The 27016-nt window shown below is 46.7% G+C and overlaps 1 protein-coding gene across 2 annotated transcripts in view; it reads left to right on the top strand.

Moving 5' to 3' along the window:
- The first annotated feature begins 170 nt into the window (after nt 1–170).
- Nucleotides 171–27016, top strand: part of NPAS2 (neuronal PAS domain protein 2) — a 158469-nt gene continuing 131623 nt past the window's right edge. For both annotated transcript variants that reach the window (XM_041756923.1, XM_041756924.1), the window contains exon 1: nt 171–391. The gene's annotated coding sequence lies outside the window, so the exon portion shown is untranslated. The remainder of the gene's footprint in view (nt 392–27016) is intronic.

Below are 27016 nucleotides of genomic sequence, written 5' to 3'. Positions count from 1 at the left end.
GGAGGCGGCGGCGGGCGGGAGGCGGGAGGCGGGAGGCGGGAGGAGGGCGGGGGAGGAGGAAGAGGCGGCGGCGGCTCTCCCCACCGGCTCTGCGTGCGGAAGAGTTTGCCGCGCGAGCAGCCGGCCTCCCGCAGGAGCCGAGGGACCCGCGCGCCGGCGGCCGGGCAGCAGCGGCCGCGCAGCTCCGAGACCCGCGGCCGCGGTGGCGGCGGCGGCGGCGGCGGCGGCAGCGAGAGCAGCGCCTCCCGCCGCCGCCCGGGAGGAGCTCGCCGCGCCCGCTCGCCGCCTCGGCTCCCAGCGGCGGCGGCGGCGGCGGCGGCGGCGGCGGGAGGCGCGTCTCCCCGGCCCAGTCCGCGCCCGGCCCCGCGGGGTCGCCCCGGCCAGCTCCGAGGTAAGGGGCCGCGCCCGGGGACGCGGGGGGCCCGCGGCGGGAGTCGGCGCGCGCGGGTTCGCGGGACCCGGTCACCTGCTGGCCGGCGCGGCGGGCGCGCGGGGCCGGGGGGGGGGCTCAGGCGCGGGGCTGCGCGGCGCGGGGTCAGGGGCGCGGGATGCGGGATGCGGGTCCCCGCCCCCCCGGGGCCCGCCGCCCGGGACGCCGCAGCTGGCGGGACTGCAGGGGCGGCCGGGCTGGTGTCTCCGTGTGCGTCGCGCCGCAGGCAGCGGAGGACGAGGCACCCCGAACCTCAGCCTTTGCGAGCTCAGAGGGTGCCGTCGGGGCGGCTAGAGGCCACGCCGAGGTAGCAGCCTGGAGGGCCGCCCGTGGCCTCCCCGAGCCGCAGCGCTCGCCCTGTCCAAGAGCGGGGAGCGGGGAAGCCCCGGAGGTGCGGCGTGCGCGCCCCGGGCCCGCGACCCCCCCGGGTCCCTGGGTCGGATTTGGCTCCGGGCCCGACCGGGAACCCAGTCTGCCCCCTGCACGTTTGGAGGGCGCGCAGCCCGGCTCCTCGCTTCGCCTCGCCGCCGCTCCCCAGCTTGGATGCCAGCGCGCTGTTTTGCCGGGAGGCGTGCCCCCTCCCCGGGGCCGCCCAGGGAGCCCTACCTTTGACCTTTCCGTGGAGCTGCGCGGGGTCGTGCACCAGGGGGAGCGGGGACAGGTGCCAGGGAGCTAAATCAAAAACCCCGCTCCTCTGCCTGCCGCTCCTTGACTGCTCGAGGTAAGAAAGTTTGTTTTCAGCCCTGCGATTCATAAATAATCAGTAACCAGCTTTGGAGATTAAGCAAGATGGAAACCTTAAAAATACACACACACTTCCAGAAAGTCTAAAAACTACCATGATTGTATCCGGGAGGCTTTAGTTCAAAAAGTTTAGAGCCCTGGGATTCAACAGGTGTTCAGAAGGGGTCCAAGAGGGGAGAGCTCTACGTGTTTGTCTTCAGTACCTGCTGCTTTGGTATAGTGCCCCAAATTCATTAAATTGGTTGGCCTGTTTCTTTACAGGTGAAATATTGAGTAGTTGTTAACGTAATCGGCAGAGAGGAACTGGTCATTTGTGATCATTTAGAAACCAAACCTTCTTTTCCTTAATAGGAGGGTTTTCCCTGTTTGGACTTTCCAGATAATTGGCTCAAAAGCAGTTCCTGGCAAGATGTAGCCCTGTCCACGCCTCTGTCCTAAGACTAACTTGGTACCTGACCAGTGAATTGACCAACTGATTATGGCTTGCATGAAAGCAGAGCTGCCCTTCTTGGGTGGGAAGTGCCAGTTCAAAATTCAAGGGCAAGTACTAGGTCTTTCTGTCACAAAGATTTCCTTAAAGAGAAAGCTTAGCAAAAATAATCCCAAAATGTATTTTAAGATAACCCCCAAATAAATATAGCGTTTAAAGGTGTTATTCTGACTAGGGCCACTATTTTTTGCAAAAGCAGAAAATAAATTTTTAAAATCTGTGTTACGTTACACAGCTAAGCCAGGACCCATAGAAGTATTGGCATTTCTCAGCAGTCTTCTTAAACACTTAGTTAGAAATAAAGTGTGCAACATAAAGACATTCAATACTTGTCTTCCATCTCCCAGAGCGATGCAGGAGTGTGGCTTAGAAGAATTGTAAATGTGCTGCTTTTAGCCATTTTCGTCTTGGAAATCGATGCTTCTATTTATTTGCTGATCTGTCCCACTGTGTGCAACAGCAGAATTGGTTATACCCTTACTACTCCCCAGAGTGACTCCTGCGGAGGTGAGAGAAGGGACTTCATTCTGGAGGAAATAACGTTATTAATAAAACGTTGCCCCCCCAAAGAGTTAAACGTGCCAAGAAAAGAACCAAGTGTGGCTTTATTAATTAGTGTGATGAAAAAAATTCCCTGATATGATGAGAGTGTTCAGATGGTGACAAAGAATTCATCTCTGTGTAGGAAACAATTATTGTTTTTAAGCACATTTGGTTCTTTTAGGAGTTTGGGTCCTTTTTCAACTATTTCTGGCTGCCTAATAATGAAAATGATAAAAGTAATGAAAACGTTAAAAGAAAAAAAAAACAATGACCCACATCATGTGATGCATGCCATTATTAAGTTGAATTTATCGTATTTTTTAAACTATCTTAACTCTTGGTAGTCTTTATAGCTGGCTCTTCACCCTGCCACTTGTTTCAAGTCACAAATTAGTGATTTGTTCAGATTAAAATAACACTATATGCATATCTTTTTGATATCATCACCTGTATATGTTCATTTTTTTGAAGTCTTGCTTTTGAACCTTAAGAACCTGAAGAGCTAAAGTCCTTTTTCTTAACTGTTATTACTGCTGTGTATCTTGTCCTTCACTTGAAAAGTCAGTTTCTCCATTGTGATCGGGACACTGATTGTCCCATGCGGATCCCATGTAAGCGGTGACATCTCTTTCCCAAGAGAGGTCAAATTACAAGGTGTTGAAAATAGCCCAGTGACTCAGTATTCTTGGCTGCTTTACCCCGATGGATTAATTGGCTGCAACGTAGAAGAATCTAATTGAGTTTCACATTTAAATAGTGGAAATGATATTTGATGCATTATTTGCTTACACAAATGTTTCATTAGCATGTTCCTGATCATAATTCTATTTGTAGCAAAGATGGGAGGTCAGGGACTGCCACGTTCATATTCCCCACCTCATCTCAGCCCTGTGAGGCCTTGTTCATAATAGATGCTCAACAAAGAGTGTAGGAAGTGAGCTGAGTTGTCGATGAGAGTTATCCAGAGGTTAGAAATTCGTGAATGCTAATGGAGTACTTAACTATGAGTAACTCAAGTTTAAATCTGATGATGGTGAATAATACCTTACAGCACTAAGTAAGGACTTACTGAATGTGAACACTTATTAACAAGAATTTCTAAATGCAGGCATTAGCTAAGGCACTACTGTTGCTCGCTGAATTCTTGGACATTGGTGACCACTTGGCATTGTAAGCGAAGTCATCTTCTCGGCAAATTGCCTCCAAGATCACTTGAACTTCTATGGATCATAAAACAATGTGCATCTGATGATGCAGAATAGAAAGGAGAGAGTTTAGCTTCTATGCTGGTGTGAAAAAACATGTATTAAAGAAGGTGAAGATGCCAAAGATTGTGTCTCAAACTTCACAGTGCATGTGATTTCCTGGGGACCTTCCTAAATGCACAGGCTTACTCAGCACATCTGGGTTGGGAGCCAATATTCTGCATTTCTCACAAGCTCCTGATGCTGTGAAATGCCAGCAAAGTTCTGGAATACACTTCATTCCGTTTAGCCTTTGTTTGCTGAGCACCTACTACATGATAGGCCCAGGTAATAGGAAAATAAAGAACATGGATCCTCTCTGCCCTTAAGGAGCGGACAAGATATGGAAGAGAGAGAGAGAGAGAGAGAGAGAGAGAGAGAGAGAGACTTTCTAGTCTGAAAATGAGTTCCTGGACCAGAGAAGGGCCCAGGAAAGGAGATTTTCTGGTAGGGCTTCCACATTACTGACCTTGACCTCTAGCTAGTCTCTTTTGAATGGAAAGCTTTGTGATTTTGCAGAATGTAAAATGTGGATATTGAAATCAGACAGACCCGGCGTAGCAACTGGCACCCTGCTTGGCTACTGTGTGACTTGGAGCAACTTTTTTAATCTCTTTGAGCCTCAGCGCCCTGGTCAGAAAAATAGTGGGAATGCTGCTTACCTGGTCAAGGTGGGAGGATTCCCAGTAAAGGACACATGTTAAGCTTAACAAAAGTGATTGTTTTTATTACTGTTGATGGGAAAGTGGGGGCTGGTAGGCAAGAGAAAGAAGAGGTTCCTAAAATATTTTTCCATGTAGCTCACCAAGTAGACACTCGATTTGGCTCACCAACAAACCCAAGGTGCGCAGTAGAGAACCAGGCTGGGGCTGGAGGGTGAGCAGCTGCATAAGTTAATCAGATGCAAGACGGAATTATCCAGAGCATGCACATCTCCACCCTTCTCCTGCAGTGCCCTGGCTTCTGTTCAGCCATGGTGATAACCCTTCAAGCGGCATATTTACCTGAGGCTGTTCCTGGTGCTTAGCCTGTGGTTTCCACAGTTCAAAACCAACTGGTATTCGTGCAATCAGTCACTCCTTAAAAATATGGTTCAGAGGGAAGGGCAAGTACTTTCCTCTCTGAGAGGGGCCTTGGTGCATTCCGTGGCAAGGCACTTTTAAGGAAGGATTAAACCATCAGTGAGTCCTTTCCAGAAGTTACCTGAAATTAGTGCTGGATGTCAGAAATCATCAGGCAGGCGTTTTATACTTGATGCTCTGAGATGATTGTTTCCTCTTGACATCTGGGGAAGGTGGCTATTCCACAGCAGTGGTCTCTATCACTCTGATCTTCAGAGGGGTCATCTGGGTGACACAAAATACTCCAACATTGCTCTACTTTCATATATATATATGAAATATATATGAAATTCTATTTATTATTTGCAAAGGAGACTTTACTGCTACCATTCCTGCTCCGTGCCTCCCTGCCTAAAATAAACCTTGAAAACCAAGTTGTCAGAGAACGCCAATGGGCGTTTTATGTGCGGGGGAAAGAAAAGTAGAGGAAAGATTGGAGCCAAGGAAGCCCTTGGAGGGGTGGAGGGGTAACAAGGGAGAGAAAAGAGGGCAGCAAGCATCCAGAATAGAGGTCAGAGCAGTGGCAGGGCCAGAGGGTGCGAGGTGGGAGCCAGGGACCCAACTTTGTGGACTGCTGCCTTGTGGAAGGCCATAGAGGATTTTGTTCTTGGGTCTTTGAGGGTTAGCCAGACTTCCAGTAGGCACAAGCCTAAAGGAAGGCAAGTGACAGAGCTGAGAAGCCTCATTCTTCCCTCTTCTGAACCAAAAATGGCACTGCACAATTTCACAAAGGGTATTTGGGCCCCTTGAAAGTCAGACTATGGGAGAACAGGAGAATATATTTTAAACTATTATTTTTCTGTTACAAAAGTATATTTAATTATTGGAAAACATAGAACAAAATGAAGAACATAAAGATTACCTGCAAATCTCAAGGTGTATTTCCTTTTAGTCTTTTTTCTGTGCATTACTTATCTGTTTAATGTTAGATCTAAAAAATCTCAAGTGCCTGGCTGGCTGTCAGTTAGGTGTCTGACTTCTGCTCAGGTCATGATCTCAGGGGATCTAGCCCCAAGTCTGACTCCTGCTCAGTGGGGAGTCTGCTCATCCCTCTCCCCCTTCCCAATACCTCTCCTTCCCCACCCCCAAAGCGAATGCTCACTGTCTCTCAAATAAAATATTTTAAAAATATGATCTTGTAAAAAAAAATATACATGATCTTGTAAATATTCAAATAATCTAGGCTATCTCTAGTAAAAAGATGCCCCTTGCAGCCTGTGCCCTGGTTGTGCCTGGCAGAAACCTGGTTTTGCTCCAGAGTCTACTGGGTTCCCACCTATCTCAGGGCTAAATCCTGATTGGCCAAAGCTACCATGGCGGGCCAACTGTCCTCACCAGTGATGGCTCAGAGTGAGCATGTGGACTTCGTCCTGACCAATAAAGCATGATGGTGGGCCACTGGGAAGCTTCCCGGGCCCTTCAAATGAGGCAAGCAGCCTTCTTCTCCTGGTGGTGCAGTACCTGCACGTGGGCAGCGGTCAGCCCCCAGGGCAGGCGAGATTGGGTCCCAGCTGACCTGCCAAAGAATGTAAAGGTGAAGAATTGGCCCCCACAGTGCTCTTGACCTTCTGAATTAGGCAACAAGGAGTCTCTGCTTTGGGGTGTTTGGAAGATCCTGAAACTTTCCTGATCACTTAAAGCAGGTCAAGTTAGGTTTCTGTTAGTTGTAGCCAAAGGCATCCTAATTGACATACCCCATAGCTCTCGATGCTTCTCAGGAGATGAACCATCGGGGAGTAGTCTGCTAGTCATTTTCCCGTGCACTCACATATATACCCATATATGTAGAGTTTTTTTATAAACAGAACTTACTCCATGCATTTTACATGGGACTTTTTTGGGGTGTCATTTCTTACAGCCACTTTATTCTTTTTAAAGGCTACGTAGTCATACTCAAATGTACAATTTATTTAACCCATTGTTAAACATTTATTGTGCTGTTTCCACTTCCTTCATATTATAGTCCATGTCTTAACTTCCTTGTTTATATATCTTCAGGTACAGACCAAGTTTTTCTAAGTCAAGCATGAGTAGGAGGAAATTCCTGAGTAAAGGGGCACACCTGTTGGTTGGGTAGATGTCACCAAATGGCTGACTCTGATCGCAGTCTCCATGCCCCTTCCCACCTGCCCACCCATGTCTGAACGAGCACCATACATTACCAGTCTCTTGAATCTCTTTTCTGTGTTTTCACATGCCTGACGTCATACCATTTATACTCTTCCATTCTGGTTGTGTTTGCCTTACTCTAAACATAGGCATTGCCCTGTGTCATTAAACATTCCATGTAAACATAATTTTAAATTTTTTTTTAAATTTATTTATGATAGTCACAGAGAGAGAGAGAGAGAGGCAGAGACACAGGCGGAGGGAGAAGCAGGCTCCATACACCGGGAGCCCGACGTGGGACTCGATCCCGGGTCTCCAGGATCGTGCCCTGGGCCAAAGGCAGGCGCCAAACCGCTGCACCACCCAGGGATCCCTGTAAACATAATTTTAATGGCTACATGATAGTTCATGATCATTTCTGGAGTGTGGTTTGTGAGGACACAAGAGAGAATAATTGAAGTTGAGGCTCTCTGTGAAAACTGGGTAGACATCATCAACCTTGCAGTCATCTTGAAAGAGTCCTGAAAATGGTATTAGGAGACATACCCCTTCAGTGATCTATTTTCAGGAAAACTCTGAGGACATGGCCTTCCAAACCCTCTCACCCAGTCAGATGGCAGGCTGCCCCAAGCATTTCTAAGAAGCTTTACTCTTTCTGGGATCTGTAGGGTTTATACCTTGACAGACATTCAGTCTCTGAATACACAGGAATCACTTAAATATTTTGTGAGAGGTACCAGGATAGCTCTGTCAGTTAAGCGCCCGACTCTTAGTTTCAGCTCAGGTTGTGATTTCAGGGTCATGAGATCAAGCCCCGCTTCAGGCTTCACACTTAGCACAGAATCTGCTTGAGATTCTCTCTCCCTCTTCCTCTGTCTATGCCCCTCTTGCTCATGCTCTCTCTTTCTAAAATAAACAAATCTTTAAAAAAAACAAATATTTTTTTCATTGCCTGACATATAGCTGAAATGTAAGTTTGTTGTAGTCTTTCTAATTTTCCAGGCCTGCCAGAGAAGACAGGAAAGCAAATGGGATACGTGAAACTCATAAAAGATCTTCATCACATTTTTTTTCTCCTTAATTCAGAGAAGAAAATCTAACGTCTCTAAGAAGTTCTCCGGGAATGGGATAATTCCATTTCCAGTCTGGGGCCTGATCATTAGTCCTCTCTGTGGGCCTGTAGTCCTTTTGGGGTAGTTTCACTAATAGCCCATCACAGTGAGATTCAGATCTGTTGTCAGTGGATAGAAAAGTCCAGTATTTTTTTTGATTTCAGAGTGATATAGCTTCACTTTTCCCCTGTTCTGTTGTGCAAAGTTAAGAGCTCTTTAGAAATAGCAAGATAGGTATACATATGGCAGTGTGATGCTCAGCCTGCCTGTTGACAGCCGTGGGGGGTGGCTGGAGAAGTGTTTCTGAGGAGGTGGGTGGAGGACAGGGAGGAGCCCATCCAAATTGCGCCTTTGCCACATCAACACTTTCCTTTGTGCCGTCTATGAAAGACGCGGCCTGCAGTGCAGTTGTTGCCGAAGATGCCTGTTTTCTGAAGATCATGACCTAATGAAACTGAGAATTGTAAAACCCCGTTTTGGTGTGTGCTGGGGCCTGGAGTGGGGGCAGGCGTGTCATATGGAACATTACTGAGAACGGGACCACCTCAAGATCCAGAACAGAGATCACTGCTGAGCTCACCAAGGCTTTCGTGGTCAGGGAGGATTTGATTTTTCTGGCTTCTCCTCCCTTCCCCTTCACAGCGATTGTCGGAGGGAGAGATGCCTGCACAGCAGATTTGCATGGCAGTTTTGAAGAGGTTTTATGATCTCTCAAGTTAGAGAACTTGTTTCTATTTCCAATCCTGTGTAGCCCTTGGCTGATGATCATCTCTTGGATTTATGGCTCAGGACAAACGGGTTTCATTTGAGGTAAGAAAGCTGCTTGTTTGGGAGCTGCTTCTGGGACTTTCCCACGCGCTTACACTCTCGGCCTCTGACTCGCAGCTCCCTATCCTGAGTGGCCAGGTGGCTGCAGTCCACCTGGTCCTGGGATGACAGGAGCACTTGTCACACTTGTCGCAGAAGTGCTTCTGGAATTGATGGCTCACTCCCACACATGAGGTCTACCAACCAGAGGAGCTGGAGCTCAGTGTCTGCGGGTGGCAGGGAGAGACACAGCTCATAAAAAACCCTCCACCCATAGACTTTTCTTCTTTACTTTCATCGCCACCACTTTTGGAGAGGTGTCTGGGGAAGCACAGAACCCCTTGATTTAGAGTTCTACGGGGCCTTGATGAACACAGCCCTCTCCCTTACTTTATACATCCCATTCTTCCACCTTCTTTGCTGTCATTAACCACCACCCCTGCCAAGCGAGCCAGCCGACTCTTAGCTCCTGGCACCCTGCGTCCCCCACTTGATCTCGAGTGAGCCATGGGGTATGCCTTGACAGGGCCCCAGCTGCCACTCTGTGTCGGTCCGGTCTTGGACATGGACACCAGAATCTCTGCCCTTGTTCACGTGTGTGTGTCACTCTCACAGCGAAGCCCAGGCTCAGGCTGTGTCCGTGAGCGCCCCTGTATCCCTGGCACCCCGGGGGGGCAGGTGCATAAGTGTGCAAAACCTGCTGTGGAAGGGATGATGCAGGAACCTGTACCTGCTCCCTGCTGCCACACAACAGATGTGACCCCCTCAACAGTGTCTAAGGAAACATGACAGCGCCCAGCTCCCTCCTCAGGGCCTCAGAGCAACGTGTGTCTGCCTCCCCACCTGAGGACTGCTCCTCAGTGATCTTGGCCTCCGAGTTCTTTAGAAACCTGCTCCAGACACTCACCTGGGAGGTTTCCTGGCACTTGCTCCTCCTCAGCCAGGGCCTGCTGTGGTGGCCACACAACTCTGGGGGTGCCATTCATTCCCCCCCAATCCATGTGCTGTGAAAGCAGCCAAGCTCAGCAGCCAGGTGCCTGGCTCTACTTTGTGCCACATGCGTTTGGATTCAGGCTGTTTGGTGTATGTGGAGTTATGCAGCAGGGAGAGTCACAGACTCTTCCAACTGTCCGGTGGGTTTCTTCTCTCTTTTATCTCCCGGGGACCGGGCGAGTGGCATTCTCTAAGCACACAATGGGACTGTTGTAGCTAACCCGCTCCGGAGACCTGCGGTGGCCCCTTACTGGCAAAGACCCGGGAAATAGTGGGGGTGCCTAACGAAAGAGAGAACATGCTTAAATTTTTAAAAGAAGAACGGTTCCTTTTGTGTTCCCAGTTTCTGTGAAGTTGTGCTGTGTTTGCAGGAGTTAGCTGCTCCGCACGGGCAGCCGTTTAACCCCCTGCACAAGATCTCTTGTTTCTGCCTTGCCGTGTGTCTAAGTATGTTGCTCTGTTAGGCCGCGGAGTCTCATTTCTCGGTTTGTGCTGCTGGGGCTGGTATCATTAGGATGAACTTACTTGGGGCTATGTTTGTGTTTTCTAGCAGCTCGGGTTTGGCGGCTCTTGTGTATATTGGAGCCTGTTTATATGAGATAGCTGTAAAAACACTCAGCCGCTTCCTCCGGTAGGGCAGCGTTGACCTATGACCTGACTTTAAATCATAGTATGTGATGTGCCAACAAGCATTTTAAATGGTTTGATGAAGACAGCTTGTGGCCTGTAGCAGGAAGCCCTGGCACCCTGACATGGTCACCATGGCCAAGTGACCTTGGCAAGTCACAGACACCCCAAAACTGAGTCTCTTCAACCATAAAAGAGAGGTATTAATACTAAGCAGTGAAAATTGAGAGGAGAGACTGTCCCTTACAATGAAAAGTACTGCCACTATTTTTATCACTCACTGCTGGGACTAGCTCATCCTCAGACTCCCCACACAGCCACCATTTCCACCAGTAAATGCCAGCCTCAAGGTGATTTCTTTTTGAATGAAGTACCCGCTTTTTTCTGACAAAGCGCATGCTAGCAATTAAAGACACAATATATCCCAGCATTCTCTTGAAAGCTAACGTCCTGGGAAAAAGTGAAATACTCAAACTATAGAAGCCAAACCCTTACAATGTCTTGGCTGATGCTTGGGGTTGCACACTTTGCTTTCAAAAGCTTTTGCCATTTACAGGAACAAAGTAGCCTGATAACCTTTTGTGTCTGAAAATTCAATCTAAATCTAATAGACTCCGGTTATTCCCATGGATTCTGAAATTTTATGGGATGTATGGGGCATCTCACTGTGATAAGTGTGACATGTGCTATTTCTTACGACCTCTCGTTTTTTTCTAAAGAGGGTTAGCCTACGGAATTAGGGCTCAGCTCTGACCACCCTGGAAGGATCCTGTCACTTTGCTCCTACATCACAGTCCCCTAAGGAGCAAGAAACACCTGACTTTCAGTGGAAATAGGAGTTTATTCTTTGAATTGCACATACACACACACACACACACACACACACACACACACACATACCCTGATTCTAGTTAATAAGTTGCTTTTGCGATAGAAGGAAAGGACATGCAATGGACTGTATATTTGTGTCCTCTTAAAAATCATATGTTGAAACCCTAATCCCAATGTGATGGTATTAGGAGTTTGGGCCTTTGGGAGGTGATTAGGTCATGAGGGTGGAGTCCTCATGAATGGGAGTCGTGTCCTTACAGGAAGAGGTTGGAGAGCTAGCTAGCCCTGTCTCTGCCCTGTGAGGACACAAGAGGAGGCCCCCATCTGCAACCAGGAGGAAGATCCTCACCAGGACAGTGCTGGCACCCTGTTCTTGGACTTCCAGCCTCCAGAACCAGGGGAAATAAATGTCTGTTGTTGAAGCCACTCAGTCTGTGGTAATTTGTTACAGTAGCCAGAACAGACAAAGATGGGACCTCAGTGATCACCCGGGACGGCATGGCTCATGTTTTCCAAATGAAAATGAGAGGTTCTGAGAGCCAAGGGGCCTCTCCCCGCTCCCAGAACCCGCAGGTCCTGCAGCCAGGCAGGACTGGGGCCCATTCCCGAAGGTTCAGGGCTTTTCTTTCTCTACTGAGACCTGAGCATGTTGCCTCTCAGGCTGCAATCCAGCCACTCTGCAAGAATGAGGTTCCCCCTGGCCTCAGCCAGTGCACTCACCACCCAGAAATCCTGGGAGGGAACACTGTGGTCCAAACGGCCAGCTACCCCCATGCACACACCATTGTCTTATCTCGCTGCGTGTGCTGCTCAGCTGCTCTTGGACATGAGCACAATAAGATAAGGAAGCCAGCGCCCTGGGGCAGCCAGGAACAGGGAGAAACAAGCACAAGGCTGGACACAGACTGTCCACTTTCACTTCTGGAACCCACTCACTCTTGTAGGCACTGACACCCGACTTCCAGATAAACAGAATGAAAGCACAGAACGCACTCATGTGTGTGACGAAGAATGAAATGCCTGCGTATTTGAACAGCTTCTGTGGGGCTTCTCATGCGTGGGGGCAGGGGCCACGGTGGGACTTCCCCACACGTCTGTTGTCCTCTAGCTTTGTCACTGCCATCACTCCTTGGCCATCCCGTTGTCATTTTTCCATAATAAATTAGGGCACAGGAAACATCTTTAGGTCTAGGGGTCAAGGAGGGGCTGCACTCACCTGGCACTGTCAGGCACCTTAGCTCATTTGATTCGACAGCAACCTCCGGAGGGAGCATTTTGGTTCCCATTTTACGTACAAGATACCAAGGCTCAGAGACGTTAAGGGACATGCATGGGGACACTCCGAGCAAGAACTTGATGAATGTAGCCCTTTAAAGAAGGACCAAAAATAGAACAGCTAGTTTTTGTTTACTTTTTCTGAAAGGCCGCTTCCAAGAAGATAGGATGTGTATAAAGCAGAGTGAGCATCTGAACATGACTTCTGTAGCTTCTGCGCCGTCTCGAGCTGAGGTTACTGTGCGGGGCCTGGGTTCGTGCTGGGGTGAGAAAGCGGCCCCGATTTGGTGTCTGTTTTTAACGCAGCCCTCAGGAGGAGGAGGCTGCGTGTCAAAGGCCGCAAGAGAGGCAAGCTGGCAGGAAAATCATTTTTAGGGCAAAATCATTATTCTGTTCCTTGCCGTCTTTTAGTAGCTAACCTGCTTTTCAAAATTATTTCTTTAGCTGTAATAAGGACTGTTAAATCAGGACACTCCTTACGTCTCTCCTCATTTTCTCTATAGTCAGATATATCTTTCTTCAGCTGAGAGCACCAGAGAAGTCAGCGAGGGGGGGGGGAAGGTGGGCGCCACGTAGCACCACACTTGTGAAATATCGGTTCACCTGAGTGTCGTCAGCCCCTGAGACCTACAAAACCAGCAGCTGACTAGTTTCTGGAGAAGCCTCCCAGAAGTCAGCCAGGGTTCACCTGAAGTGTGTTGTCCCACCTCCTTCCCCTCCACACACAAGTGCAAACGTCAGCACTCAGTATACATCAAGGAAAACACGTGCAGGCAAGGTCTTGAAGAGTTTTGAATCATGGGATTTGACTCCTGGGGAGGTGTGTGCCAAGTGGCCCCCCTCCCTCCACCAGCTTGGGACCTCTGTGGGCCGAGCTGCTGGGCTGTCTTGGGGGTGAAGCCTCGAGGGGCCCTGTTAGATCACTTGTGTCTTTGTCCTGCTGCTCCCACCTCTGATGGAAACAGAAGCAGAACCCCAAATGAACATCAGCAAGACGTTGTGATCTGCCCGGTGGCTGGCAGACACAGGCACACACACACACACACACACACGAAATTAGATTTGTTCTAGCACATGGCTCAGGTTGGTACCACACCCACACCAAAGAGGTAGGATTAGCCATCCAGCACCTTCTCAGAATGAGTGTTACACTGACCCAATACATCTTTTTTTTTTTTTTTCTGTAGAATCCTTGAATAATGCCTCTCTTAATTATTCTGGGCTGCATATTGTTTCAAAGAGTTCTAAACATGAACTGATTTCAGGACAGTTTTCCAGCTATGGCGACTTATATTTGTGCCTTGGACGACGATGATCAGGGATGATGGGGTTGGGATTGCTCGTTTTTTTGTGGCCGACCATGAATTTCTATGGGCAGGAATTAACTATGATTCAAGGGGCACTTGAATTCTGATTATGCAGATAGGCTGTCCCAGGTTAATTCCCGTCTTGTTCTGGTCCACACACCGCAGAATGAGCATGTTTTCCTGGTTCTTCAGGCTTGCATTTTGCTCCTAGCATGAAAGTGTGCCCCCAGGCCACAGGAGTAGTGCCAGGGTTTGGGAGGAATGGTACTGCCCAACTTTCTCAGATGGGGAGAAGTGCGGTTGGAAATATGGAAGAACTTTGGAAAGAATATGAGGGGAGGTCTATAAATCATGAAATGTGGTGCTCCTCTTAGTTCTGGGGCAGATTTTTCAGGAGCCAGAATTAAAACCAACAGTTCCTTTGAGGACCTTAGTGCAGTTTGATTGGTGGTGCCATTTGTATTACTAATTCTAATAAATTATGATGCTCGCAGATACCAGAGTCATTCAGCTAGTCCCTATCCTTCCAGAACTTATTACTGTTCAGGGCAAACCTCATATCCCAAGATTTTTTCTAATCAACATAGAAGCCTGAATTAACTTGAATTCAGGCAGAGTAGATCATTGATTCTGATAGCTTGGGCCCATAGTGGATCTATTTTATATTCTGTCTAAAAGGCTATCAAATGCCATATTTTACCAAAGTCCTGTTCTTTTTATTATACCTAACTACGGATTGCCATTCTTTTTTTTTCTTTTTTTTTTTTTTTTTCGGATTGCCATTCTTAAGATAAAAAATTTACATTTTCCTTTTGCAGTTTCCTCTTTTGATAACTATCAAGAAACTTCTGGGGAATATTTGGGGTTAGCTTCCAATCTGATTAAAGACAGATCCTCAGCTTTGATTCTTAGGCCGAGTCTCCCCAGGATGTGTCCCCCGGAGGAGAGTCAGTGCTGTGGAGCTGGAAGAGAGCTCAGAGGTCAGGCCACCAGAGCCATCATTTCACAGAAAAGGAAACTGAGGCTTGCTGGAGGCAGAGCTGGGCACAGAAACATGTCTTCAGCCTCCCGGCACGAGGTCATCATACACCCTTCCCCATGCCTCCCCTTACCTGTCTTTTGATGTAGGTGCTGATCATTTTACAAACAGGAGCAGGACTGTAGTTGTGAATTAAAGGACAAACACTGTGTATTTCAAGTCCCCAGATGGCCACCATTGGCTTAGCTTATTTTTATGATTCCCATAAGGTGGAACAATAAACATTGAAAATTTGCTTTTCCTGATCATATGCACTGATTTCACTTCTTTTCCTTGAAGATGAATTTGCATAGTCAGTGGGTTGAGATGGAGAGACCAGTGGCACCAGGACCGAGGGACCCCTGGTCTAGCCCCTTTCAGCCATGACAAAGTACCTGACCTCTCTGCGTCCCCTAGGAAATTGAGAATACAAGACCCGCCTTCCAAAAGGCATTTGTGTTATGATCAAATGAGATAATTGAGGGTGAACATATTCTGAAAACTATTAGTGCCTATAACAAGTGCAAGGGGACAAGTGACAAATGACAGTCTGATTCCATTGTAGTTTTAAAAATGAATAAATGAAAGGACTGATCTGTCAAATCGGGGGCCTGGAGTTCGGCTCCTGCTCTACTCCTTCCCAACTGTGGAGCTTAGGAAAGTTGCTGAAACCTGGGACCTCCCCATCCTCCGCTGTCAGCCAGGGGTCTGGTCATGCCTGCTTCGTGCTGCTGCCCTGAGAATTCACCAACAGTGCATGCAAAGCCCCTAAGATTGTGCCTGATACTCGGTAAGCAAGCAGGGTCTGTTCTTTATCATGGTTAGGTTTTCTTCCATGAACGTTTATATTCCTGCCAATTATACCCAACCAAGAAAATTGTGGAGAAAGTGTTAAAAGTTAAGAGAAGGAAAGCAAATACATCCCTGGGTGGCTGGGATGGTGCTGTGGGGCTGCATAGGAGGATGGCCAGCACCAGTGACCAGCTGCTATGTCCATTGATTGAAGGTTAGAACGTTCTCTAGCCAGACTGATCCTGCAGAAACACAGACACACACACATACACACAGTTAAGCCCCAGATGCCAGGGAGACTGGAGTGCCCTCTGCTTAGGTCTGTACTGTACGAAGGGAGAAAGCCTAGGCCTTGGACACCTGTCTAGGTTGTAAAAACCCAGACACATGGTACTCTCTGACTCTTGGAGCAATTTTACGTTCAAAAAGATCAAGGTTAGAAGCCAGGGTCCTTTCCATCCCATCTCCAAGGAGCAAAAGTCGCTCTTCCTCCATTCTGGATGAAGAGAGAGAGATACAGCTACTCCTGTCCTGTGCATAAGCAGAGAAAATCCTTTGTTTTCCATCCCTCATCTTCGAGGTGTAGGCAGCACTCATGTAGAAAGTCCCCATAGGCTCTCATCACCTTGCCCCAGGTCTGGGTGTGGGGGCCATTGGGGCAGCGTCACTGGCTGTTGGTCTGGTGTGAGTGCCAGTAACAGAGCTGCCTCGTGTTTTTGCAGCATTCACATGTGTAAAGTACATAACCATGCAAGCAGGCAACATCCAGACCCTGCATGGTTTGACAAACCGGCCATGTAGCTGAGCACATCATGGTGCCCAGAGAAACCCATGTCCCATCTCTGTGACAGGGAACAAGGGAGCAAGGTTGACGACACAGCCCATGAGGGACATTGGCAGGACCAGGAAGCTCCAGGCAGCCTCATCCAGTGCTCCTTCTTTTAGCAAAGACCCCCCAAACATGAATAAACAGCTAATTTTTACAAATTGTAGCTGGATCCTTTTACAGAAGCGTACACTCCTAATGAAAGGACTCTGTCCCAAGCTGTTCCTGAAAGAAATGGAGAATGTTGGCGTCTCCTGGCATTTCCGCTTCTGATCAGCCTCATCTGAGAATTTAATCCATTTTCTGATCAAAGTCCAAAGTCTCTGTTTTGCTTGAGCTTTAATCATTGGCTGTAAAGACTCCCTGCTATTGCACACACATATTAAAATCAGGTTACAGCCAAACAGTGATTTGGTTCTGAGGGCTGGGGGGTTGGGTAAGGAATACACATCTAAATCGGCAATGCGTACTCCCAGGTCTCAGGTAAAAGTTAATGTTTTCAGCATATTGGGAATATTTTATCCTATATGCTGAATTTTCTGTAGGCTGAATGCTATATGTGAATTGTTGAAATGGCCCTGACCTGTGTTTTCTGTTATTTTTTTTAACACTTAAGCAAAAGAAGAAAAATAATTTAAATTCAGATGCTTTCCAAACTCCAGTATGAACTTTCACTTCTTTTTGATTAAAAAAAAAAAGTTTCCATTTCCTTTAAGGAAGTAGATGATATTTGTGAGGCTGACTGAAGGATCTCTTTATAAGGGAAGTCAGTGAGGTTTTGAAAAGGACTTATGTATGAAGGAAGCCTGCTCAGGACTTCACCTGTAAGTGAATTGTTCAGAGGGATTAAAAGATGAGAAGATGCTGGGTGACATCCCATACTAGAACTAAGGAATTCCAGGCCCTGTGTGCCCCCTGTGCCCCCCACACCCCCAGGTGCCGGATGCCACTGAGGGCCGGATGCCAGGGGAGGGAGCTGGTGCTTAGAGGGGCCGCAAGGCCTTTTGCCTGGGATGTTTGGGACTCAGGAGCTCAGAGCAGCCACCATTTGGATGATTCTCCTTAACCATGTATTTCATACTCAGAGCACCAATTTTCAGAAAATGAGAAGGATACATAAACATAAGGATACATACATAAGGATACATAAACTCTACCGAAAAGTTCACGTTTCTTTTCTCCCAGCCACGCAGAGGAGCCTGTGATTATGAAGTGATTTCCACATAATTCCCCTTTGGCTCTACAAGTGTAGAAGGTGTAGGGTATAAGGCTGACATGCATGGGCTGAGGGTGCCTTTTGAAACAATCCTTAATAACATATTGCCTCTCCATTGAGCTGTTAGATTGATGAGTATAGGGGAACTTTTGGCTGTTCCAGATCCAGATCAGTGAGTATTCACTATTGATGCTGTCCAGGCAAGTCATGTATGCTAATTGAAAGTAAGAAGAATGCTTTGTAATTGTAAATGCACAATGTAATTGTGCACATTGGTCTTGTGTAGGTCTACCTTTTCCCAGAGCAGTGGTTGATTCTTTCAACAAAGATAATTTTCTAAAGATTTTATTTATTTATTTATTCGAGAGAGGGAGAGAGAGCACAGAGACACAGGCAGAGGGAGAAGCAGGCTCCATGCAGGAAGCCCGATGTGGGACTCGATCCCGGGACCCCAGAATCATACCCTGGGCCAAAGGCAGATGCTCAACCACTGGGCCACCCAGGTGTCCCCAAAGGTAATTTTCTTCAGACCACTCTAGCTCAGGAAGGAGATAGAGGCAAGGATGAGGAAGGCATGAGCAACACAGGACTGTGGAAATAAATGAAGGCCAGCCAGAAGAGAACCAGTAAAGGCTATTTATGCAGAGCTGACTGTAGCGAGGGAGTCGGCCATCATCTCTTGCATTTTGGTGGAGGCTCAGAGGCAAGCAGAGGAGAGGTGAAGCTGTACAGTGGAATGGGGGAGGCCCCCAGTGTGCCCTAATTGGAGACTGTCGGCATGGGGAAGTTGGAGGTGGGCTCAAGAATGAGGAGCATCTGTGATCGGTTAAGGGCATATGCTCATCTTTCTCTAGTAGTTCCTAAGTTAGTAGTGGGGGGTGTTGGAAATTAGGGACGTTATCCATTTTTACTCAAGTCCTGGCCATTTGGGGCTGATTGTTACCAAGGCTGTTGGTTGGCATTTTGGATTCTTGCCAGTGGTGGTGGCCTGACTTCCTGCAGGCATGAGATAGCAGGCTGGCTTCCTGGGCTGTTACTGTAGATAGCACTTGGCTTCCCGGCCAGGTTGCAGTCAGAGTTCTGTTTCTGCATATTCTCTGGCCACTGCTTGTTTGTACATTTAGTGTCTCAGTACCAACATAGCGCTGGCCGAGAATAAACAACAGACTCAGCACCTGTCAGCCTGGGAGCTACTCAGGCTGTGTTGCTCCCCATCAGGTGGCGGGCATTCAGAGTGCTCCGGTGGTCGCTGGCAGGGCCCACCCTGCCACCGTCCGTTTTCAGCTGCGCACTTGGTCATGAGGCGCACAAGCGCTGCAGCATTTGGGTGCAGAGAGCTCCTGATGCCTTCCTCCAACTTGGTCTTCACAGTAGTGAACTCCTGGTCTGAGGGGCATACTGTTTTATTGGGCAGGGAAGCCCATCCTGGGTTTTAGTCCCATTTTTGGTAGTGACTGGCTGTCTTCATCGCCCAAGGGCTTCCTGACAGTGGAAGGTTCTCATCCGTCTCATGTCGCCCCTGCTCCCTGCCTTGACATGGCAGAGGGTTTCCTGGCCAGGAATGGAAGATTTCCCAATTGCTCTGAAATTTCTGTGGTAATGTCCTTCTTCAGTCATTTTCTTGACACCCACCGGAAGTTTGATGTCACAGCCTCCCTGCCCCAGGCACTGTGTCTGGCGTGAGGCAGTGTTTGTGGCAGCCTGGTGCCCATCACTGTGGTCCTGGCAGCCCCCTGGGGGTTCTTCTGAAGGTGGTCCCCACCCCCGCCATGCCCTAGTTTATTATTTATGTGTCTATTGTGCGTTTAACATCATTGATAGTCAGAGGAGACACGGGAATCTTTTATTTTTCTAGAATTCAAGAAAAAAGTTTTCAGAGTTTAAACATTAAGTTTTACACAAAACGTGTCTAAAGTATCTAAGTTTATAAATAAACTCTAAAAATATTATGTAGGGTTTTGAAAGACATCTGCAAGTTTTGAAGAGGGGATGGTTTTAAACAGGCATTTCTTCTCTTGCCTTTGTGTGTGTTTGCACTTTTAAATTAAATGACATCCTCTGAGTGTAGGAGTTAAGTCAAAGCTGTCAAGATTTTTTTTTCCATCCTAATAACAACCCTTGTGCCATTGACTACCAAGAATAACAATGAGCCTTTTTTAAGCTAAAAAAGAGTATTTATTTTCGTCACTGAAAGAACAATTATTCGTGTCCTTAAGTTTTTTAAGGTATTTTTATGAATTCTAAGAATAAGCCAGTTTGAAGTTCAACCACACAAAATAAAAATGCCTCATTACTGAGCTTTCCACCTGAAGTATTTAGGTTGGTGGGTCTTGGCCTTTCAATAATAACAGATAATATTTAGTGATGACTTTTGTGTGTCTTATGCTGTTGGAAATGCAATAACTATATTAACCCATTTACTTGTCACATTATCCTCACTTAATAGCTTGCACACTGAGGCCTAAAAAGTTTTAACCCTTTGCTCAAGGCCGCACAGCCATGATTTGGACCTGGATCATCAGATAGCCACCTTTGGCCTATATTGACTCTAGAAGGTTCCACTTGCATACTGGTTGAGGCATTCAGTTTCTCTCTTATTTCCTCCTAAAACAAATGCTTGGAAAGAATGAGAAACATTTACTATATGTTTTTATCTCAGAACCCTTCAGGCTTCTGGAGTATAACATACAATGATGATCATAAGGCTCTTCCCTAGACCGTGGCCTAAGCTGTTGCGGATAAGGCCAGCCACTGCTGCTGATCTGCTCTGCATAGTGCTAACTCGAGAAAAGACAAGAGGAAAAATAGGAGGAGGATGGTGGTAAAAGTAATTTATGATTATCTTCTGATCTTGTTTTTGTTTTTTTTTTAATCTTTTGGTTAAATCTGTTTTTAGCAGACTTACTTTTTTTTTTATTGCAGTAAAATATTTAACACCGCTGAGCTGTCCACTTAAAGATGGTTAAAATGGTCAGGTTTATGTTATATGAATTTTACCGATCAATTGATAGGAAGAAAAAAAATTTATTTATTTATTTATTTATTTATTTATTTATTTATTTATTTTTAAGATTTTATTTGTTTATTCATAGAGACACAGAGAGAAAGAGAGAGAGGTAGAGACAGAGACAGAGAGAGAAGCAGGCTCCATGCAGGGAGCCCAACATGGGACTCGATCCCGGGTCTCCAGGATCACACCCCGGGCTGCAGGCGGCGCTAAACTGCTGCACCACCAAGGCTGCCCGAAAAAAATTTTTTTTTTTTTAATTTTTATTTTTTTCCGAAAAAAATTTTTAAATCCAAGGAGCTGATGGGCAACTCCACAGCAAGGCATGAGGCCCATAGGATGCGCGGGTCTCATTGGCAGGAACAGAGTGAGACTTTCCCTAAAGTGTTCACATTCTGCATTGATCTCACAAGGAATCAGAAGGCCTCAGCAGGATATGAAGACCTTCAGAAAGAAGCCAAGAATAGTGTGGAAGTGCCTCCTTTTGGTGCAAGTAGTGGCTGATTTCGTGACTTCAAGGACCACTTTGGTTCCTGCTGTGTTTGGGGAGTGACAACTATAGATGAAAACGCTGTGAGGATAGGCCCTCCTGTGCTGGAGAGGAGAAAACATAGGATTGATGAAGAAGGGGGTCCCTGACGCATATTTTTAAGTTGGATGGCTCTAGTCTCTTTTAGAAGTGAGTGTCCTCAAGGACTTCCCTCTGCAAGGAGGAAGCACAAGCCCAGGGAAAAAGTTGCACAGCACTGATAGCTGAGATGCATGACTAGGCCCAGGAAGATTTAGCCGGGTTCATGTTTTTAGGAGGATTATCATGGATTTTGCAAGAATCCTGGTGACAAAGTCCTGTGGGTTCTTGGATCCCAATTATTTTTTCCCCACAAGCCCCTTTGTTTTAGGGCTGTAGTTTTTAAGGATCTTCTAATGTTCTAGAAGAAATACCTGCATCAAGGGGTGCCTGAGTGGCTCATTTGATTAAGCATCTGCCTTCAGCTCAGGTCATGATTCCAAGGTCCTGGGATGGAGTCCTGCATCGGGCTCCCTGCTCAGTGGGAAGTCTGCTTCTCCCTCTCCTTTTGCCTGCAGCCCCTCCTGCTGCTGTGCATGCTCTAGCTTTCTCTCCCTCTCTTTCTCTCTCTCTCTCTCACTCACATAAATAAATAAAATATTTATAAAGAAGAAGAAGAAGAAAGAAATGCCTGCATCATGCTTAGGAGGTAATGCTCTGAAGAGTTCTTATAGCAACAGGGACGGGTCAATATCTGGATCAGAACTTGAGTTTTTGCCACTCTGGGCTCCAAGGGAACTCAAAACGGATTTAAAGAAGGAAGAGATGGACAGTCAAAAGGGAATTCGCAGAACCTCAAAAGCCCTGCACAATTTTGCATAGAGCTCAGCCAGACCACCATAACGTGGTCACCTCTATGTCTAAAGCCTAGACTCTTTCTCAGAACCATCCTATTGAATGACAGGAAGAGACACATGTCATCACAGGTGGAAAAATGATGCTTCTGCTTCCATGTGTGGGTGTTTAAGAGGTTACCTGCATGATCAGAAACTACGGAGCTGGAGATACCTAAAGAGGACATTTCTCTCTAGTCAGAATACACAGATCTAGAGCTGGAAATTATTTTAGATTTGACATTTACGTTGTCAAGAAACTTTCCCATATGTCCAACAAGACTTTCCGTTTAACTTCAGACTGGTAAAAATAGTTCTATTTGAGGGAAAAGCTCCTGTTGTTACTGTCTGTCCCGAACTGCCCTGACACTTGTTCTCTGCCTTGAGCTGCTTTGCCATGAGTCCCCAACCCCCTGGCATGGGGTCCAGCCCGTGTATGGCCAAGACACGTAAGTACACAGGGCCCACTGTGGCATGTCACCTGACAGCGTTGTCTGCATTGCAGTCTCAGGAGCACGGGATTCTTGTATGTTTGAATCTAAGTGTAACCTGAGTTGAGAGACTCAGTGGAGAGAGGAAGGTAGTCTGTTTCCTTCTCCAAGTACTGTTCCTTGAGCAAGATGCACTTTTTCCAAACAATTCTAGAAGCATTTATTTTAGCCAATGTGGCAGCTCAGCTTAAGGCCAGCTTTCCTTCCTCTGGTTTAGATGGTAGTTGGGTATGGGAATGAAAGTGGTTAGGAGACCCTAAATAAACTATCACTTCCTTGCTTAATTATGACCACTTATCAATCCTGGAAAGGAAAGGATGGTGGCCACGGGCAAAGGAGAAGGAACACAGTTGCCAGTGGAGACCAGGTAAGAATCCCAGCTCTGTTGCCCATTAGCTACAGGAATTTGGGCACCTGGTTTCATAACTCTTAGTTTCAGTTTGTTTCCTCACAGGGGATTGAAATTAAAATTGTTGAATTCTTTTTTTAAAAGACTTTATTTATTTATTTGAGAGAGAGCATACGCAGGGGGGCAGAGGCAGAGGGAGAAGTAGACTTCCCACTGATCAGGGAGCCCAATGCAGGTCTCGATCCCAGGACCCTGGGATCATGACTTGGGCCAAAGGCAGACATTTAACCAACTGAGCCACCCAAATGCCCCTAAAATTGTTGAATCTTTAACTTTGCTGTAAAGCCATATTGTGGAAGTCTTCAGGTAGCAGAAGTTTTCTCAAAGCTAAAGTTGGTGACAGAGATTTTGAAAAGCTGGAGAGAGGTAGGAGGGAAGGAGAAGAGAGAACATGGCATAGATCTGTTCCCAAGGCCCCACTATCTGTAAGAATTTGATGTAAGCTAAAAGAGGCCCCAAAAGTTGCTGACAGAGGGAGACATTACACTGTAGTGTTGGGGAAGAGTTGTAGTGTATAGTGTAGTTAGCCATTTTGAAAAACAAAATCTAAAATTTTACATTTCACTTGATCCTAGAAAGCCAGCTCAAATTCCAGATAGATTTAACAGTGATTTCTTTTAAAGTAGAAAATAGAGAAAGAAACATTTGTGAAACTTTACTCTTAAGAATTTTCTGTAGAAGAACAAAAGTTGCAAAAGAAAACACTGACAGATTTGACGTAAACTTCTGTGCTTCATAAAAAGGCAATCAAAATGTAAAGACTCTCCACCTGGAGAGGATATTTGCTGAAAAGAATGAAATCTTCAATGTAAGGAGAACTCTAGAAATAGTCTTTATAACTAAGGCTCTAATCCAGAATTTCTCCAATTCTGGCCCAAGAATCACTTGCATCAGAATTAGTTAAAAAGGTAGATCCCCATCCTTCACTGAACATTTCCACCAATTCTTCAGCACACTGATGGCTGGGATCCATTGACCCACTCTGGCAGAGAGCATTCCTTCCTGTAAAGGTGCAAAAGAGAAATGACATACAGTTAGCAGGAAAAATGATTGGTCTCCTGAGAAGTTGAGGTGATGCAAATACACACGATGAAATCATTTTCATTAATCAAGTTATCAAAAAAATCTTAAATGGTAACTCCTAGGGATGTGAAACGTGCTTTCCATGGCATTTATGGTGGTATGTATGAGGAAAGCCTTTTGTAGTAGATGTCAAGAGCCCTTGACATCTTCATTCTCAGAGCCCCATAATTCTACTTTCAGGAACTCTCCTATAGGAATAAGCCCAACTGCTAACCACAGTGTTTGTATTAGCAAAAAGTTGGAAACAGCAGTGTCTGAAATGCTTGATGTGGTCAAATAAACCCTGAGCAGCCACTGGCTGGAATAATCTATAGTTCTTAAAAGTGTTATTTCTAGAGACTACAGAGTAACACAGGAAAATGCATATAACATTGATTGAAAGAAGGGCCATGCAGAGTTGTATCCACAGCATGACTTCAACTACATATAACGCACCGTACTTAGGAAAGGGAACACAAAATGTAAGGGATGGTTGTCTTGGGTCCTGAATCCATGGAAGATTTTAAAGGTTTTTATTTAAATTTTTTTTTAACTTATCTGAGTCCTCCAGGTTTTTGAATGACTATTCTAATTTATATCGGGGAGGTGGGAACATACTCAAAAATGATCTTCAGTGAGGGAAAAGAAAAGAAAATGATGTCCTGCTGCAGGTAGGTTCTGGGGGAGGAGACTCAGGGAGTCCTGCATTATGTCCAGTGGTACTGGCTAGGTGGGTCTGGTTGTGCTCCCAATTTTGAAGAATTGGGCAGGGTGGATAATTTGCCTTGGGTTCCTCAGCAAGGAAGAATTTTTGGAAACCCTGGGAATGAGTACCCTGGCCATTTTGAGGCAAGAATTTTCCCCATGGGACTCTACCCAGCAGTCTTAAAGCAGGGCCTAATTTGACCAATGTTTGCAACTTCAGCTGACCTGGGGCGACCCATTTAGACCCACAAACCTGTCCTCTTGCTGGAATAAGGAAGAAGGGACAGTGTGATGGGACAGTTTGAAGAGGGCACCCAAACTGGTATGGCTGCAGAGAGATGGGAAAGGCTGCTCCCTACCTGAGGGCTCTGCACTCTTCTTGGCAGCCGAAGTAGGATAATGAGCAAAAGGCAGGAACAAATCTCTGTGGTCTGCACTCTCCAGAAGCGTCAGACCTGATGGGTTCGCATTAGTTTCCTGGCAAGGGAGTTAGTTAGTTAGTGGGTAAAAAAAAAAAAAAAAAAAAAAAGAAACCACTAATGTCTCAATATGAATTTCACTCATTATTTTTCCATATCACTTAAAAGATTAAGCACACTGAAGCATTAATTAGCACGCTGAACTTCCTAAGAGGAGCAAGAATCATTTGAGCTGTGAATTTTAATTACCTATCTTGTAAACTCCTTCGAGGTAAAGAAGCCCTGTCTACTTCCCCACAGACTTTCAAGGGGACTCCTTCAGGTTTCATAAGACTACCCATTAGGACTACAGTGGGCATTTTCTCTCTCTCTCTCTCTCTCTCTCTCTCTCTCTCTCTCTCTCTCTCTCACATAAATTTTTTTTAAAAAAGTGAGAAGGGGGATAGCATCTGGGTGACTCAGTCAGTTAAGCATCTGCTTTCTGCTCAGCTCATGATCCCAATGTCCTGGGATTGAGCCCCATATCAGGCTCCCTGTCCAGCCAGGAGCCTGCTTCTCCCTCTCCCCACTTGTGCTTTCTCTCACTAGCTCTCACTCTATCTCAAATAAATAAATAAAATCTTAAAAAAAAAAAAAAAAGATGACAGTGAGTACATTGTTGTGGGAATATACCAATCTACAGGCACCTGAAGGGACCGCTCTCAGTGTCTGTCTGGAACTTGCTCAGGTGAAACCAAGACCGAAGCTTGGGGCAGAATTGATTAAGTACTTCACTTAATGATGAATCTTCAGTTTTTGTTTTTCTAAAAAATTACATAGGATGTAAATTTAAGTTTACATTTATCAGCATTCTCTCAGTCCATCATTCTCTATGATGGGGTCTGGGATGGGTTCGGCTTTATTTACACAGTCTTCCAAGGGGGTGCTCACCAGGGCCCTAGGTAGCCCTGTCCTAGGTAAACATGTGCACTGTCATGCTGGGAAGATCCGTGCAGATTCCACACATATGCAGAGGCCATGATTGTCATCTTGGCGTTTATGACCTCAGGCCTGGAACAGTGTCCTTTTGTGCTTGGTTGCTTCTAAAAGGTCAGTGCTTCAGAATAGGTCTTTCATACATTTCAGAAGGAGGCCAGGGAGACCCTGTAGTGCCAAGACAAACTCGTGGCACCATTCTGCTTCTCCAGGCAAGATGCATGAAAGGGGAAATGGAGTAAGACAGTAGACACATGGGGAGAACAAAAGGGGAACCACAGGCTCCAGCAGCAAGGTGGGGCAGCTCACCTTTCTGGCACACATCCGTCCCCCAGATGGTGGGGTGAGGGCAAAGATCTGAAAAGCAAGTGGTGACCTGAGGAGGGAGCAAAAGCTAACACAGCACAGAAGAAATTTAAAAGCTGCAAGCCCTGCCTTTTGGGGATGGCCAGTGGGCCCTCTGCGGCCTGGTAGGCCATCTCGGAGACAGCCCTGAGGCATGTCATGGGAGAGCGTGGCAATGGGCTAGGCTTGTGGCTTGGATGAAATCATGACTCTGTCTAACACGACTCAGATTAGCCTAAGCAAATCAGAGAACATACTGGGAGAATATTGAATAGATGTGGCATCCACGGAGGAGGGATCCACACCAGGGCCTCAGGGCTTGGGGCTAGGGTTTTCCTTTGCTGCATGGTCCCATCCTGAAATAAGCTCTCCCTGTGATGGGAAGAGCCCCCAGATCACACCCTGGCACCCCGAGGGGAAAGAGAAAGCCTTTTTCCCTGGCCTCTCTAAAGCAGTCCTAGGGCAGGATTCTGACTGGCCTTAGTTGATCACTGCTGTCCTCTTGGGCTACTGCAGTGGCATGAGTAACGTTTGGGAGGCCAGAGTCACGTGCTCACGCTGGGAGTCAGGTGACAGGCACTATGAGTGACAGCCCTGTTAATGTGACAGGAGCCCAAAGGAAAGAAGAATAGGCTAGAATAACTGAAGCCCACAAAGAGGTGCACTCCAGACCTACTGCTGCCTTGATGAAGCTCATTGTGAGGACGTACACTGTCA

This window comes from Vulpes lagopus, chromosome 5, assembly GCF_018345385.1.
Source record: "Vulpes lagopus strain Blue_001 chromosome 5, ASM1834538v1, whole genome shotgun sequence".
NCBI lineage: Eukaryota > Metazoa > Chordata > Mammalia > Carnivora > Canidae > Vulpes > Vulpes lagopus.
The sequence above is the reverse complement of the archived record's forward strand: the minus strand, read 5'-3'. Positions and strand labels throughout refer to the sequence as shown.